Genomic DNA, 17,502 nt, shown 5'->3' on the forward strand with positions numbered 1-17,502 from the left:
GGAAAGTGAGGATGATCAGATCAGCCCTGATCTCAGTGAATGTGGAGGAGACTCAATGGGCCGAATGGCCTACTTCTGCTCCTATGCCTTATGGTCTCATGATCTCTTGTCTGTAAACAATATATCTCAAAAACTAATTGGTAGATTTAAGTGAATCTTGGTACACAGATAGGGTAAGGCCTAAGGAAGAAAAGATTAAGTTTTGGCAAAGATGTGGATCTGGATTCTGCAATTTTTATTAAATGGTCAGTTAATATTGGGTGATAGGACAAATTTAGAATGTTGTGGGCTGTTTGATTTAGAATGTTGTTGATAGTTTTAGAATGTTTTGGATTGTTTCAGCTGCTGTGGTGGAATTTGTCACAGCTGTCAAAAATATGAGCAGAGTTTTCAGAGCAGGTTGTTGGATGTGGATTGACCTGAAGCCTGCTTAGTGAGATCGAAGTCCTTAATAAAAACATTTATTTTTTCAGATTTGTACGTGCAGAACATTAAGCAGGCAGGGAAAAGCCTCAAGGATGACCTATATAATCGTAATAACACTATGTTAACACAGCCTGGTGAGGTATGTGCCCTACTGTGTGTCTTCACTTTTTTTGAAACTGTGCCACTTAGTTCTAGATTCCCCAAAGGAAACATCCTATCAGTATCTACCCTGTCAAGTACCCTGAGAATCTTATATGTTTCAAGAAAATCACCTCTCATTCTTCTTAACCCCAATGAGCGTAGGCCCAACCCGCCCTCATAAGCTAAAGTCCTCATCTTCCCCTAGCTATCGATATTGCTCTTCCAGTATTCTTTGTGACTCTGTACAGAGGAGCCAACTGTGGTGCCATGGACTTGGCTCTGACTGCACTCCTCACATAAACCATCACAATCATCAGAATTTAGGACTGAATACTGGCTGGAGGACGATTTGCAGTCAGGGGACTCCTGTACTCCCTGCTTTTCCTTCGTGACTATCTGGTTCTCACCCATTCTCTCTCACCCTGCATACTCTTAAGCTGTGGGGTGACTACATCTATAAATTGTGAATATTCTCTGAACTACCTCCAATACAAGCATATCTCTCCTTAAAGAAGGAGACCAAAAATGTACGCAGTACTCTTGGTTGATCTTGTCAATACCCTGGACAGTTGCAATAAAACTTCCCTACATTTATACTCCAGCTCCATTGCAATAAAGACCAGCATTCCATTTGTCTTCCTAATTACCTGCTGTATAGTTGACAGTCTTCAGCCAATTTATTTCACGCTTCATGATATCAAGAAATGGCTGAAGGCACTGGATACTGCAAAGGCTATGGGCCCTGACAACAGTACTGAAGACTTGTGTTCCAGAACTTGCCGTGCCCCTAGTAAATCTGTTCCAGTACAGCTACAACACTGGCATCTACCCGGCTATGTGGAAAATTGCCCAGGTATGTCCTGTACACAAAAAACAGGACAAATCCAACCCGGCCAATTACCACCCCATCAGTCTACTCTCGATCATCAGTAAAGTAATGGAAAGGGTCATCAACAGTGCTATCAAGCGGCACTTGCTTAGCAATAACCTGCTCACTGATGCCCAGTTTGGGTTTCGCCAGGGCCACTCAGCTCCTGACCTCACTACAGCCTTGGTTCAAACTCTTGGACAACTCTCATAACTCCCGAGGTGAGGTAAGTCTGACATCAAGGCAGCATTTGACCGAGTGTAGCATTAAGAACCCCTGGAAAACTGAAGTCAATGGGAATCAGGGGGAAAACCTTCCGCTGGTTGGAGTCATACCTCACACCAGAGTTGTGGCTGTTGGAGTTTGGGGCTGGTCAGGGAGTAGTCGGCAGGGCAGGAACATAGTCATGGAGAATCGGGTATGGGGGGGTAGTTAGGGAGGTTGCAGGAGTGTATTTGGGGTCTTGGGAGGGTGATTGGGGGAGTGTGGTGTCGTTGGGGGCTAGGGGGGCAAGTTGGAGGCTGTGGGGTGGGGGTTCTCCTGGAGTCGGGAGAGTAGTCTGGAGAGGTGAGGAGTGGTCTAGGGGTTGGGAGAGTAGTGGAAGGTGTAGGGGGTAGTCGGGGTGTCTAGAAGGTAGTCAGGGAATAGCTGGAGGGTCAGGTGGGGATCGGGGGCAGGGCAGTTAGGGCAGTACTCTAGTTACCCAGGAGTTAGGAGTAGTTTTAATTCTTCTAACTTTTCCAGGGTAACTACTCTGTTAAGAGAGTTAAAACCATCCAAAGTTTCCAATTTAAGTCGGAGTTTCGGGTGGTTCCCTGTGCAGAGTAATTGCCCATCGGAAACTTGAACTTCCTGGGCAATTGCCAAGTAGTCCTTACCTGTGGACTTCCAGGGGTTCCCCAGCGCATCTTTTGGGGAACCTTCTGGGTATAACTCTCCGGAGATTGGAAGTTCTAGGCCCTTGTACCAGGAATACCTAGTCTTGCTCTTCTATAAGCCAGGTCCCTGAGAGCCACAATATCATATCCACAAGGTAATCTGAGCCTGTAACCCACCAATCCTATTTGCCACACGCCACACATACACATGCACACTAACCTTGATTTAGACTTTATTATTTGCTGCCTTACTCTGAACCAACTAATAACTTAGAATGCAAGAGAATAGAAAATACAATCTCCCCCCAGTATTCTGTGCATAGAAACAGAAAATAGGAGCAGGAGTAGGTCATTCGGCCCATCAAACCTGCTCTGCCATTCAATATGATCATGGCTGATCCTCTACCTCAACGTCGTACTCCCACGCTGTCCCCATTCCCTTTGATGCCTTTAGAGTCTAGAAATCTACCTATTCCCTTCAATATATTCAGTGACTTGGGCTCCACAGCCTTCCATGGTAGAATTCCACAGGTTCACCGCCCTCTGGGTGAAGAAGTTTCTCCTCATCTCAGTCCAGGTATCCTGAGACTGTGACCCCTTGTTCTAGACCCCACCCCAGAGGAAATATCATCCCTGCATTCAGTCTCTACAGTCCTGTCAGAGTTTTATATGTTTCAATGAAATCCCCTCTCATTCTTCTAAACTCCAGTGAACACAGGCCTAGTCGGCCCAATCTCTCCTCATACAACAATCCTGCCATCCCAGGAATCAGTCTGGTGAACATCAGTAAAGTGGTGGAAGGGGTTGTTGACAGTGCACCTTAGTATTCCTCTATAATCCTTTCTTCTGGTTTCCAAGCCCCTGCCAAGTTAGTTTAAACCCTCCTCAACACTCCTAGCAAATCACCCACAAGGAGCTCAGCCCCGGCTCTGTTTAGGTGAAACCCATCCGGCCTGTACGGGTCCCATCTCCCCCCAGTGCCCGCCCACCCAATGTCCCAGGAATCTAAAGCCCTCCGCCCTGCATCATCTTTCCAGCTACACATTCATCTGCTTTATCCTTCTATTTCTTGCGTGTGGTACTGGGAGTAATCCGGAGATTACTACTTTCGAGGTCCTGCTTGTTAATTTCCTACCTAGCTCCCTAAATTTTGTCTTCGGGACCACATCCCTCTTTCTGCCTATGTCATTTATACCAGTATGGACCATGACTGCTGGCTGATTACCCTCCCCCTTAGGGGTCTCTGCAGCCGCTCAGTGACATCCTTGAATTCGGCACCAAGGAGGCAACACACCATCGTAGATTCACATCTGCAGCTGCAGAAATGCCTATCGATTCCCCTAGCTATCGATATTGCTCTTCCAGTATTCTTTGTGACTCTGTACAGAGGAGCCAACTGTGGTGCCATGGATTTGGCTCTGGCTGCACTCCCTACATAAACCATCACAATCATCAGTATTCTGAACTGAATACTGGCTGGAGGACGATTTGCAGTCAGGGGACTCCTGTACTACCTGCTTTTCCTTTGTGACTGTCTGGTTCTCACCCATTCTCTCTCACCCTGCATACTCTTAAGCTGCGGGGTGACTACATCTATAAATTGCTATACACAAAGCCCTCAGCTCACAGATACACCACAGTGACACCAGCTGCTGCCCACACTTCCAAAACCTGGAGCACAAGTTGCTGCAACTGATGACATTTCCTGCAGAAATGATTATCCAGGACATGCAAAGCATCCTGGAGTTCCCACATAGCACAGGATATGCACTCTTAGAGGCTGCAGCAGCCCTGCCATTACTATTAGATAATAAACCTTGCTACTACTAACAAACCATGCAACTGTTAATAAACCTTACTATTATTAATAAATTTAAAAAATCACTTGATATTATAGTAACCCAATTTAAATTATTAACTTCTCAGCTCCTAATTTGAAATAAATCACCAAGTTTCAACAGAGAAGGGAAAAATACTCACCAGCAAGTGTCTTTTGCTTTATAGTCACTGGGTTAAAATGCTGGATGTTCCTTCCAAACAGCTTTGTGGGTGCACCTATACCAGATGGATTTCAGAGGTTCAAAAAGGTAGTTCACCACCATTAAGGGCAATTAGGAATGGATAATAAATGCTGGCCTTTCCAGCAATGCCCATATCCCATGAATGAAAGAAAAGCTCCCCTTTTACAGCCACCCATTGCTCAGCTTTAAGTCTTGTCTTACCTTTAGTCAGGAGAGAGAATGCCACTTGCCTGGCTGCAGGCAAAAATGGGCAAGAAGGTGGTGCAAACAAATAATAATTATTTGACATTTAAATTACACAGAAACGTAACATCTAATATTGTGTAACTCACTCGTGTATAAATTATCGTTCAATTACAAATCTTTACTCTTCCTTTCCCTGGCACTTCTACATGTGGAGCTCGAGGCAGGCTGCTCTTGGTTAACCTGTCACACTGCTCCACCTGCATCTGTGCAGGGAGACTTGGCCACCAGGACAATAATCAGTCTATAAGCTACTGAATAGGAGAAGGGGGCGGCAACAGGTCAGCTGTGGAAGTGCTTTCAGCGCACAGTCCCCCCTTCCATGTCCCTTTTCATCAGCTTCCCTCTTACTGCCCACCCACATTACTTTGCGAGCAATCAGCTGGAGAGCCCTTTGCTGAAAATCAGTGAAGTGTTGAATGGCCAAGGCTAATGTCTCATCAATGCTATCTATGGTAGCATTCAGAGTGTGCAAGACATTGGTGAGGGACTTCATGCACTCACTTGATTGAGACATGTGATGCTTTGTGCAGATGACCACTTTCCATGAGAGGTAAACAGTGAGTCACCTTCTTCATCAGCATTTGTTTCAGGTCCAGGCAGATGGCACAACTCGCCAAGTCGGCATTGATGAGGACATCATCAAATCTCACATCCTCTGCTCTGAAGGGGAAAGATGGAGTGTACATGTCTCGTACACCAGTGATTGAGAATTAAACATAACCAATTATCATCGCCAATAAAAGAATTTAGGAACCCACACATTTTTAAGTCCACTGAACCATCACTGAGTAATGGTTCATACAAAAGGAAACACAATCCCAGGCTGCTATGTGAGGCAAGGGAGGAGATTGCAGGGGCTCTGACACTAATTTTCAAATCCTCTCTGGCCACAGGGGAGGTGCCAGAGGACTGGAGGACAGTGAATGTGGTACCATTATTCAAGAAGGGCAGTCGGGATAAACCAGGTCATTATAGGCCAGTGAGTCTAACATCAGTGGTAGGGAAACTATGGGAAAAAATTCTGAGGGACAGGATTAATCTCCACTTGGAGAGGCAGGGATTAATCAGGGATAGTCAGCATGGTTTTGTCATGGGGAGATCGTGTCTAACAAATTTGATGGAATTTTTTGAGGAGATGACTAGTTGTGTAGATGAGGGTAGTGCAGTTGATGTAGTCTACATGGACTTCAGAAAGGCTTTTGACAAGGTCCCACATGGGAGAATGGTCAAGAAGGTAGGAGCCGATGGGATCCAGGTCAATTTGGCAAATTGGATCCAAAATTGTCTTAGTGGCAGGAGGCAGAGAGTGATGGTCGAAGGTTGTTTTTGTGATTGGAAGCCTGTGACGAGTGGTGTACCACAGGGATCGGTGCTGGGACCCTTGCTGTTTGTAGTGTACATTAATGATTTAGACGTGAATACAGGAGGTGTGATCAGTAAATTCACAGATGACACGAAAATTGGTGATGTTGTAAATAGTGAGGAGGAAAGCCTTAGATTACAGGATGATATAGATGGGTTGGTAAGATGGGCAGAGCAGTGGCAAATGGAATTTAATCCTGAGAAGTGTGAGGTGATGCATTTTGGGAGGACTAACACAGCAAAGGAATATACAATGAATGGTAGGACCCTAGGAAGCACGGAGCATCAGAGGGACCTTGGTGTACATGTGAATAGATCCCTGAAGGCAGCAGCACAGGTAGATAAGGTGGTCAAGAAGGCATATGGGATACTTGCCTTTATTAGCCGAGGCCTAGAATATAAGAGCAGGGAGGTTATGTTGGAGCTGTATAGAACACTAGTTAGACCACAGCTGGAGTACTGTGTGCAATTCTGGTTGCCATTCTATAGGAAGGATATGATTGCACTGGAGAGGGTGCAGAGGAGATTCACCAGGATGTTAAAAACAAAAAGCTAAAAGCTACTGCGGATGCTGGAAATCCAAAACAAAAACAGAATTACCTGGAAAAACTCAGCAGGTCTGGCAGCATCGGTGGAGAAGAAATCAGTTAACGTTTCGAGTCTTCATGTTCTGCCGAAGGGTCATGAAGACTCGAAACGTTAACTGATTTCTTCTCCACCGATGCTGCCAGACCTGCTGAGTTTTTCCAGGTAATTCTGTTTTTGTTTCACCAGGATGTTGCCTGGGCTGGAGCGTTTCAGCTATGAAGAGAGACTGGATGGGCTGGGGTTGTTTTCGTTAGAGCAGAGAAGGCTGAGGAGGAACCTGATAGAGGTAAACAAAATTATGAGGGGCATAGATAGGGTAAATAGGAAGAAACATTTCCTCTTGGTGGAGGTGTCAATAACCAGGGGGCAGAGATTTAAGATTAGGGGCAGGAGGTTTAGAGGGGATTTGAGGGGAAATTTTTTCACCCAGAGTGTGGCTGGAATCTGGAACACACTGCCTGAGGGGGTGGTAGAGGCAGGAACCCTCACAACATTTAAGAAGTATTTAGAAGAGCACTTGAAATGCCATAACATACAGGGCTACGGGCCAAGTGCTGGAAAATGGGATCAGGATAGATAGGTGCTTGATGGCCGGCATGGACACAATGGGCTGAAGGGCCTGTTTCTCTGCTGTATAACGCTATGGGGAGAATATACTCCCTGTCGGGCGGGCGAGGGCGCGGGCAGGCGCGGAGCCGATCGCCACCTGCGATCAGCTGCACGCCGCCATTTTATGTGGGCTGGCCAATTAAGGCCCACCCGGAGTGATGCATGCCCGGTAGCGCTCAGAGGGCGGGGGGAGGAGGGAGAGTCGCATGCGCGTGGAGGAGTGCAGAAATCTCCCTGAGGCACGGAGCTGCCTTGGGGAGGTGAAGTTCAAAATAAAAGTTTCAAATAAAGTAAGAATAAAATTATTTAGACATGGCCCCTCATGTGTCACATGACCTAGGGCATGTTTATGAATTGCGCGAAAAATACTTATTAATTTAATTAAACCTTCATCCTGCCCGTGGATGAGGTTTCATGCAAAACGGAAAGGCCGCTTGGACTCTTCGCCCGCCCGGCAACCTTAAAGTTGGAGAGGTAGCATTGAAGATTAGTTTAATTGGTTTATTAATGGCTTTAATAGGCCTTTGACAGTTCGCAGCCGCCTCTGGTGCATGCCCACCGAATGAAAGATCGGAATGATACGCGGTGACATCGGGACGCAGTCCTGGCATCACGGTGTGTCATTTTACGTGTCAGTGTGCCAGGCCTGCCCCCACATGCTGATGTGAAAATTCCCCCTATGGCTCTCTGACTAGAAGGACCACTTCCCCGTATCACTGATTCCAATACAGGATTCATACATTAAGCTAACTTTTCAATCAACATCACATTTCAATTACACGAAAGAAGAATTTAATACTTACTACAGGTTGTAATAGTGCAGCAGGAATCACCATAATCTGCTACCTGAATGGGGATTTCACCACGTTTATTACATTTTGGTGGAGGGGGGCATTTCGATTTATCACAGGGAAGCTAACAAGAGGAAAAGAAAATTGAGAATGTTTAAACTAACACCACGTTCTAAGCAAATGAGAAATAAGCATTGGAACGACAAGATGATATTTTGAGTCCTTGTTGTCAACTGTTTCTAGTTTGTAATATCAGGTCTTGAAAACAGGGTCATTTTAACTTGGTCGATAAAGAAAGTAAGTTGTGATTTTATATGGTGTCTATCATATAAAGAACTTCCCAAAGTGCTTTACAGCCAATGAAACACTTGTAAAGTGTAGGCGCATTTCTAATGTAGGAAACATGAAAGCCAATTTACACACAGCAAGCTCCTGCAAACTGCACTATAATGACCAAATCACCATTTTTTACTTATGTTGGCTTAGAGATAAATATCGACAAGGACCCTAGGGCCAGGATTTTTCCCTTGTCGGGCAGGCTCGTGGGGGTGGGCAGGAGTGGGCGGGAAGCCAACCGAAGCCCACAATCGGGGCTGGACCGCGATTTCACACTGGCGGGTCAATTAAGGCCGGCCCAGCGTGAAACACGGTGCTTCAGCACTGCCTGTACTGGGGTGGGGCGGGGGGTGGGGGGAAGAGGGCGAAAGTGCAAGTTTGCACATTTGTGCGGGTGCTGGTGGGAAAAGCTCCCTGAGTCACAGTGCTGCCTCAGGGAGATGAAGAGTTTTGACAATTAAAAATAACGATTTTTGAAATGTTGAGAAACATGTCCCCTCATGTGGCTCTCTCACACGAGCAGGGAAATAGTAGAAATTAGAATGAAAATTTATTACTTTTTTAATGACGGATCAAAACCTCATCCTGCCCGTGGATGATGTTTCGCAAAAAAATGTAAAGTCCGCTTGGCCTTATCGCCTTCCCGCCAACCGTAAGGTTGGACGGGCAGTGAAAAATTTAAATCAATTACATTGTTAAAGGCCTTAATAAGTCTGTTAATTGATGGCGGGCATGCTGCTGATTCCCGTGTGTGCCCGCCGATTGAAATGTGCCATGACGTTGGGATGCTCGCCCGACGTCATCATGCGTCATTTTACATTCGAGCGGGTCGGGTGCCCGCCCGCCCGCTCAGTGAAAAACCCTGCCGCAGGTTTCTTCAAATAGTATCATGGGATATTTTACACAGCCTGCAAGGGCAGACATCTCCTGTTGGTTTAACATCTCATCCGAAAGATGGCACCTCTGCCAGTGCAGCACTTCCTCACTAGGAGAGTCAATCTAGATTATTTGCCAAACTCAGAGATGGGAGTGCTACACACTGAACCACAGCTGACACCTGATCTGCCTAAAATTCCAAACTTTAACCCATCTGCTTAATAATCACAGATGAAACACTGAATAAAGCAGACCTGAATAAAGCAGTCTCATATGCCAAGAAAAACATCAGTTAGGCAAGAAACTGAGCCGAATGGGAAGAAATACACTCCATTTTAACTACCTCCCTACTCCAGGTTCCACTGTTACATTGCACGGAAACTTTCTCCCAGAGGCATATAGGAATAATGAGTGGGAGGATGTGTAACATTTTCCCCTTTACTCTACCAACTCTGGAAAGTGTAACAACTGTGGAGGGAGGTCCAGGCAGGTGAACCTTTATCCATGTGTTCAAGCTTTGGTTCAGACCTCAGCCAGGATTGTTTTAGGTAAAGGATATAGGTCTGAACCTGAAAATATGTGCAAGTTCAGGTGAAGCACACTTTGGGTATGATTCATTAAGTGATGCTTATAATGAAGAGAAATGTGATTGGCCCCATTGCTTTGTTTTCAAAAGATCAACCCTACTTACCACTTCCCTAAATTTATTTTTCTGCAGAAACATAGGCCTGAATCTTCTGTGCAGAGGCCGGGCCCGACCTGAACACACGTAAAATTGCGCGAAATGATGTCAGGCATGCATCCCGATGTCATTGCGAACATGTGCAATGTTGAGGTCAACAGGCGTGCGCGGGAGTCAAAGCAACGCCCGCCGACAATTAAAGGGTCAATTAAGGTCATTAAAAAGCCTACTGACCGTGGTTTTGTTGTCCGTGTGATTTTTAACTTGTCACAAGAGCAAAATGGGCTGGCAGAAATCACATTTTAATCATTTCCTCATCCACAGGCAGGATAAAAGGCCCCCGGGGCAGCAGCACTTTCTCTGTCATTACCAGTTGTTGCTGTGTGAGTACAGAGCTGTCCCAGAGTTTCTTTGCATCGCGTTTGATTGTCAAGCTGGCCTTTCAGCATCTCAGGTCCTCAACTCCCCTGGAAGGTTCCCCTGAGTATAGCAGCTCAGAGCTCCCTCATTTTCAAGGCACTGCTCCTCTGTATCCCATCTAATGGGGATAGTGTATTCTGCCAGTGGAACCTCCTGTGAAGAGGAAGAGAGGGGCAGGAGGGAGAGGAGACCAGGTGGGTGTGGGTCGTGTCCTAGGGACAGACCTTTAAGAGGAGAGGCATGGGCTCAGTTGGTGCAGAGCCAGCAGGGAGGACAAGGTGGGAGGGGACACCTAAGATGCTAGGGCTACTAGAGTGTTCAGACATCGCTCCAACTACCTCCAGATTTCCGAGGTCCAGTGCCGCAGGAGGCTCCACCTCTCTAGGGACACAGTGACAGCAATATGTCGCATGACAGGTCCGGAAATCACCTCCAACTGCGTGGGTGGACGCCCCATGCCGATGGCTTGGAAGGTCACAGTGGCCCTGACTTTCTACACCTCTGCTTCTTTTCAGGGCTCAGTGGGGGATCTGTGCGGTGTTTCTCAATCAGCTGTCCATGTGTGTCAAGCTGGTGACTGATGCTATCTTTAGACATGTCCGTACGTTCATCCACTTCCGGACAGATGGGGTGAACCAGGCGGAGAGAGTACGAGGCTTCGCTGTGATGGCTGGGTTCCCCCGTGTCCAGGGTGTAATAGATTGTCACTCACGTGGCCATTAAGGCACCAGCAGGTGAGCCGGGAGCTTTCGAAAACAGAAAGGGGCTCTGGCAAGGGGGAGGCCCCACTGGAGGCTGAGGAAAGCGAGGCAGCTCCACAGGCCATGGAGGAGACGCAGGATGAGGACCTCAAGGTAGAAGACAGGAACCCTCACAGGCACAGGGACATCAGGGATGCTTTGATCCAGCGAACTTTCAACTAGGCATGAAACAAAAATAGAAAATGCTGGAAAAACTCAGCAGGTCTAACAGCATCTGTGGAGAGAAAAAAAACAGAGTTAATGTTTTGAGTCCGTGTGACTCCATGGGTCATACAGACTTGAAACGTTAACACTGTTTTTCTCTCTCTCTCCACAGATGCTGTCAGACCTGCTGAGATTTTCCAGCATTTTCTGTTTTTGTTTCAGGTTTCCAGCATCTGCAGTATTTTGCTCTTATTTTAATCTTCAGCTCAGCATCCCAGGCATTGATGCCTCATCCAGCCAGTGGCTCTGTCTCCTTTGCTAACAATCAATAACCGAGAACCCAGCCCAGTATGCCAGCACCACACATTGCCACACATTTACAAGCCTGTGCTGCATCGGCACCTATTCATACCATCCAGACTCAGCCCATTTAAGTCAATTAAATGTTTATGTTACTTCACAAAGAACAAACAAAGTGTCCATCCCTAAGACAAGCGTCAAAATAATTAATGCAAATAATGACACCTGTGACACGCCCCTATTTTGCTCAAGGTGCCTTCAATTTACGTCTCGGGTGTTGTCTCTTGGTGCCCCCACCTTGCTGTCAGTGGCGTTGGAGGCAGCTGCTGACTCTGACTCAGGTCCTGGTGGCCCCGGTGACCTTGGTGGTCGTCCTCTGGCCGCAGGAGCCCGAGCAGGCTCCTTCTGGGAGGGTGCATCCAGCCCCATGGCTGGGCACTCCTCCGTCATCGTGGCATCATCAGACGCAATGGCCACTAGCAGAGGGGTGGAGGAGCTGGTGCCCTCATCCAGAGCGCCCTGAGAGTAGCCAATAGAGACGACAGGCAACTTGTCCACTAGCGTGAGGTGGGTTTGCACCTCCCTGATCACCATTGATGGATGGGCACCTAGCAGAGAGACTAGATGCCTCATCCATCTCCCACACTGGCACTGACCTCCTGTGTGAGGGCTTGCAGGTCCAAGCGCAACCCCAGGAACTCCTGAGACTGCTCCTGAAGCTGCCTCTCCATGAGAGTCACCACTCTCTCCATGGAGGAAGCTGTGCGCTTGGTGTTAAGGGTCAACGGAGAACTCATGCTCCGCATGGTCTCCTCCATGACGGGGACCATGGCCCGCAGACCTTCATGGATCTTCACCAGATCTCCCTGCGCATCCCACTGCGCATCCAGCATCTGCTGCCAGATGGATGACTCCAGAGGCTCATCATCTGCCTCGGATTCAGCATGGTCCTGGTCTCCAGCTGTGCTCCCACTGACAGGAGGAGCGAGCTGGCCGGTGACACTCCAGCTCCAGTGCATCACTTTCGTGCTTCTGAGGATGCACAGATTTGCCACTCCTCCACCCGTTCTGCTGCGCTCCGCAGTGCTATGACTCCTCTTCTCCTGACAAGGAAATATAAAAAGCCTCATTATTGCTCCATCTCCCTGAAGGCCCTTTCCTGGTTTCCCCTGCCTACTCAGGCATTAGGTGGACTGTGTCACCATGGCACAGCTCACCCTGCAATGCACTGAGGCCAGTCATGCTGACATCCCAGCCTTGGCAGGGCAGCCTTCAGTGCCAGTTGGCATACACACTCATAGGCCCCTGAACGTGGAGCAACGGGTACCCGACTAAAGTTCTCTGCACAGGTCCATGCCATTTCTGCACTTACCCTTGCTGACCGCAGCAGATCATTGAACCTTTTGTGGCACTGAAGCAACATGTGGTGCACCAAGTGGTGCTCACTGACCTGCAGTGACCCCTGTCCAGGCCTTCTCGGTCAGGTGGAGCAGTCTTCTCTTCCCGTGCCTGGGCATTATGATATGCTGCCTGGCACCGACCTCCTCGAACAGCACTCCCAGCCATTCATCTGAGAAACAGGGGCAGAGTGCCCACCCAACTTGCTCCCCTGCCTTCCATGGTCACCAGGTGCTGGGGCCATGTCTGTACATGAGGCCACTTCTTGAGCAGCTTCCAAACAGCTCCCTCAGTCTCCCCCACAATTCCTGGCAGCCTTCAGGGAGCTGCCTCTTCTGGCTTTGAACACCCCACGGGTCCCCATTGGACCCGGCGCCCGCCACGCTCCCACCCCCATGTATGAAAACACATCCGGCAGTCGTGTTTCACGCTGGGCGGGCCATCATTGGCCACTCAGTGTAAGATGGCGTTCACAGTGCGAACTCGGCCGGCAGTGGGTTTTACATCCGCTTTCGGCCGCACTGACATTCTGAGGTCAGCCTCACAATCACAATTCACTTTATCATTATCCATACGGAAATTTGTTTCAGGTATATTGCTTGTTTGTTAAAATAATATATATAAATGAATAAAAACAATAAAAGAAAGAAAAAATGGCCCTAATTACAGATATCTAACTTTAATTAAATATGTATTAAACACTACTCCAATACATTAAAGTAAGGAGTCAGTGAGTACCACCCTCAGTGTATATCCTCATTAATACACGAAATCCTGTTAAAAGTTCTTATAGAGATGGGCACAAATGAGTTCAGGAACCGATTTGTCCTGTATCTGAGGGATTGTAGCCTTTTTCCTTGAATGCATCCAACATTAATAGTGAGACAGGTGATTCCCATTGACCATGACGCTCATTACTTTCATCAAAAATCCTCAAGAACAGATTTCATCAAAAGAGATCTGCTTTTCAAATAAAAGCAGAAAATGCTGGAAAAACTCCACAGGTCTGACTGCGTCTGTGGAGAGAGAAACACAGTTAATGTTTCGAGTCTGTATGGTCCTTCTTCAGAGTTAAAGAGAAGTAAAAATGTGATGAAATTTACACTGTTTAAGGGGGGTGGAGCTGGTGAAGCTGGATAGAAGGCCAGCGATAGGTGGGGACTAAGATGTCATGGACGAAAAGACAAAGAGAGTGTTAACGGTAGTGGTAAGGGGCTAAACGAGGTGCTGATAGTGGCATAAAGGTAAGAAGGCAAAATGTGATAATAGCAGAACAAGGGTCAGCACTCTGTGAAAGAACAACATGGAACAAGTAACTGATGGCCCTTTTGGGGGGTAGGGTAGGTGGTTGGGGAAAAAGGAATAGAAAATGGGATAAAAAGGGGATAAAACAATGAATAAATGATTAAAATAAGTAGATAAAAATAAAAATAATTTTTAAAAAAGGGATTAAAAAAGGGGTGAAGATAGAGGAGAGAGTTCAGGGTCTGAAGTTGTTGAACTCAATGTCGATGTGACATCGGCTGTCTCAATTTCTCTGCTCCTGTCACCCACTCTAACCTGTCTCTCTCTGAACTTGCCGCACTCCGTTCTCTCAGGTCCAACCCTGACTTTGTTATCAAATCAGCCAACAAGGATGGTGCTGTTGTTGTCTGGCGCACTGACTTCTACCTCGCAGAGGCTGAGCGCCAGCTCTCAGACTCTTCCTCCTACCTCCCCCTGGACCATGACCCCGCCACCGAACATCAAGCCATTGTTTCCAGGACTGTCACTGACCTCATCTCCTCTGGAGATCTTCCCTCCATAGCTTCCAACCTCATAGTCTCCCAACCCTGGAAAGCCCGCTTCTACCTCCTACCCAAAATCCACAAACAGGACTGTCCCGGTAGACCGATCATGCCAGACTGTTCCTGCCCCATGGAAAAAGTTGTGGGAGGGGGCCTGAGTAGGACTGGAACAAGGAATGTTACACATACCCCATAAAGAGCCAGCAATAGCTGGGGCCCATGCAGGTACCCATAGCCCCACCTTTTATTTGGAGGAAGTGAGACAAGTTTAAGGAGAAATTGTTCAGAGAAAGAACAAATTCAGCCAGACAGAGGAGATTGGTGGTGGATGGGGATTGTGCGGGCCTCTGTTCAAGGAAGAAGCGGAGAGCCCTCAGACCATCCTGGTGGGGGATGGAGGTGTAGAGGGATTAGATGACTCATTTATTCCTATCTTGACTTCATTCTCTCTCCCCTTGTCCAGTCTCTTCCCACCTACATCCACAATTCCTCTGATGCCCTACATCATATCAACAATTTTCAGTTCTCTGGCCCCAACCGCCTCCTCTTCACCATCGACATCCATTACTCTACACCTCCATCCCTTTGGTCTGTCCATAAGCATGATCCAGACCTCCCTGTTGCTTGCCATTTCAAAACACCACCCTGCTCTCATGCCCACATGTCTGTCCTTGGCCTGCTGCATTGTTCCAGTGAAGCTCAATGCAAACTGGAGGAACAGCACCTCATCTTCCGACTAGGCATTCTACAGCCTTCCGGACTTAACGCTGAGTTCAACAATTCAGACCATGAATATCTCTCCTCTATCTTCCCCCTTTTTTAAGCCCTTTTAAAAAATTTTTAAAAAATATTTTATCTACTTATTTTTATTCATTTATTCATTGTTTTATCCCCTTTTTAACCCCCTTTTTTTTATCCCATGTTCTATCCTTTTATCCCTAACCAACCCCTACCCCAGCCCCAAAAGGGCCATCTGTTACTTGTTCCATGTTGTTCTTTCACAAGAGTGCCCACCCTTGTCCTGCTATTAACACATTCTGCTTTCTTACCTTCATGCCACTTCTTTAACCCTCACCACTACCATTAACACTCCCTTTTTGTCCATGACATCTTTATCAATCTCTCCTTTGCCCCCACCTTTCGCTGGTCTTCTATCCAGCTTCACCTGCTCTGCCCCCTTAAACAATATAAATTTCACCACATTTCTACATCTATTTAGCTCGGAAGAAGAGTCATACGGACTCGAAACGTTAACTCCGTTTCCCTCTCCACAGATGCTGTCAGGCCAGCTGAGTTTTTCCAGCATTTTCTGTTTTTGCTTCAGATTTCCAGCATCTGCCTTATTTTGTTTTTAACTTACTGATTTTCAAATGCCCTTTCTACCGAGCTCAATAATCTCTGTACCCTTAAAGAGTCTGCTTTGCTAAAATGACAGTATCAGGTGAGACATCCAAAAAGGTCAGCACTCTCAACTACAGCTGTATAGAAGAGTTTCATGATTGTAGGATTCTGAATTAGTTCCTTAGCTTATTTATGCTTTCTACTTCCCTGGTAGCGTAGTCTACAATTCTAATATTCTTCCATTTTCCATAAAAAATAATGCCTGTATTGAATATTACTTCAATTGACTATTACTATAAGGCAGATGAAACACAGGGGCATGATAATTAGAAGGTGCAACCAACACAAACTTACATCTCTTGTAAATTCATTAGTTGAACTTGAACCCTCGGAAGATGCTTTCATGCTTGAAAAACTTCTTTTTTGGTCAGAATTTTCAGTTACAATCAAAGTTGCAGATCTTGAAATGGATAAATTGCTGGAAGAAATCAAGGGGGTTTCCTTAGTAGAATTGTGTGCAATTTCAAGAGCAAACACGGTCAATTTCGTGCCTGGAGATACAGAAGTTGTATTAGTATTGGGGCCCTCATTTTTAGGAGAGATCGTATCGATGTTGGTGCCTCTGATTACAGGAATAGTTGAGTCTTTGTCAATACCTGCAATTTCTGGAGTATTTGTATTGGTGGTGGTGCCCATAGTCTCAGGAGCAATTAAACCAATGTCATTGGCCCTAGTTTCAAGGGCAGTTATATCGGTATTGTTAACCATAAGGTCAGGAATGCTCATGTTGCTATCATTACCCGTTGTCTCTGGACTGACAGAGTCAATGTCATTGCCCATAATTATAGGTGCAGTAGTATTAGTGATGCTGAACGTGATCTCACGAGCATTTTTGTTGGTGTCATTGCTCAATGTCTCAAGACTGATTGTGTTGCTGTCATTAGTCTTGGTGTCCATAGTTCCTGCAGTGGTTGTATTTGTGTGCATGGCAATAATTTCAAGAATGGTTGAATTGGTCAGAGTGTCCATAGTTTCAGGAATAGATGTATTGATCTGGGTGCCCCTAGTTTCAGGAGCGGTTGCATTGGTGTGGGTGTCCCTAGTTTCAGGAGCGGTTGCATTGGTGTGGGTGTCCCTAGTTTCAGGAGCGGTTGTATTGATCTGGGTGCCCCTAGTTTCAGGAGCGGTTGTATGGGTGTGGGTGCCCCTAGTTTCAGGAGTGGTTGCATTGCTGTGGCTACCCCTAGTTTCAGGAGCAGTTGCATTGGTGTGGGTGCCCCTAGTTTCAGGAGTGGTTGCATTGCTGTGGCTACTCCTAGTTTCAGGAGTGGTTGCATTGGTGTGGGTGCCCCTAGTTTCAGGAGAGGTCGTTTTGCTGTGGGTGTCCCTAGTTTCAGGAGCGGTTGTATTGGTGAGGCTGCCCCTAGTTTCAGGAGCAGTTGTATTGGTGTGGGTGTCCCTAGTTTCAGGAGCGGTTGTATTGATCTGGGTGCCCCTAGTTTCAGGAACGGTTGTATTGGTGAGGCT

Source organism: Cetorhinus maximus, chromosome 2 (genome assembly GCF_964194155.1).
Source record: "Cetorhinus maximus chromosome 2, sCetMax3.hap1.1, whole genome shotgun sequence".
NCBI lineage: Eukaryota > Metazoa > Chordata > Chondrichthyes > Lamniformes > Cetorhinidae > Cetorhinus > Cetorhinus maximus.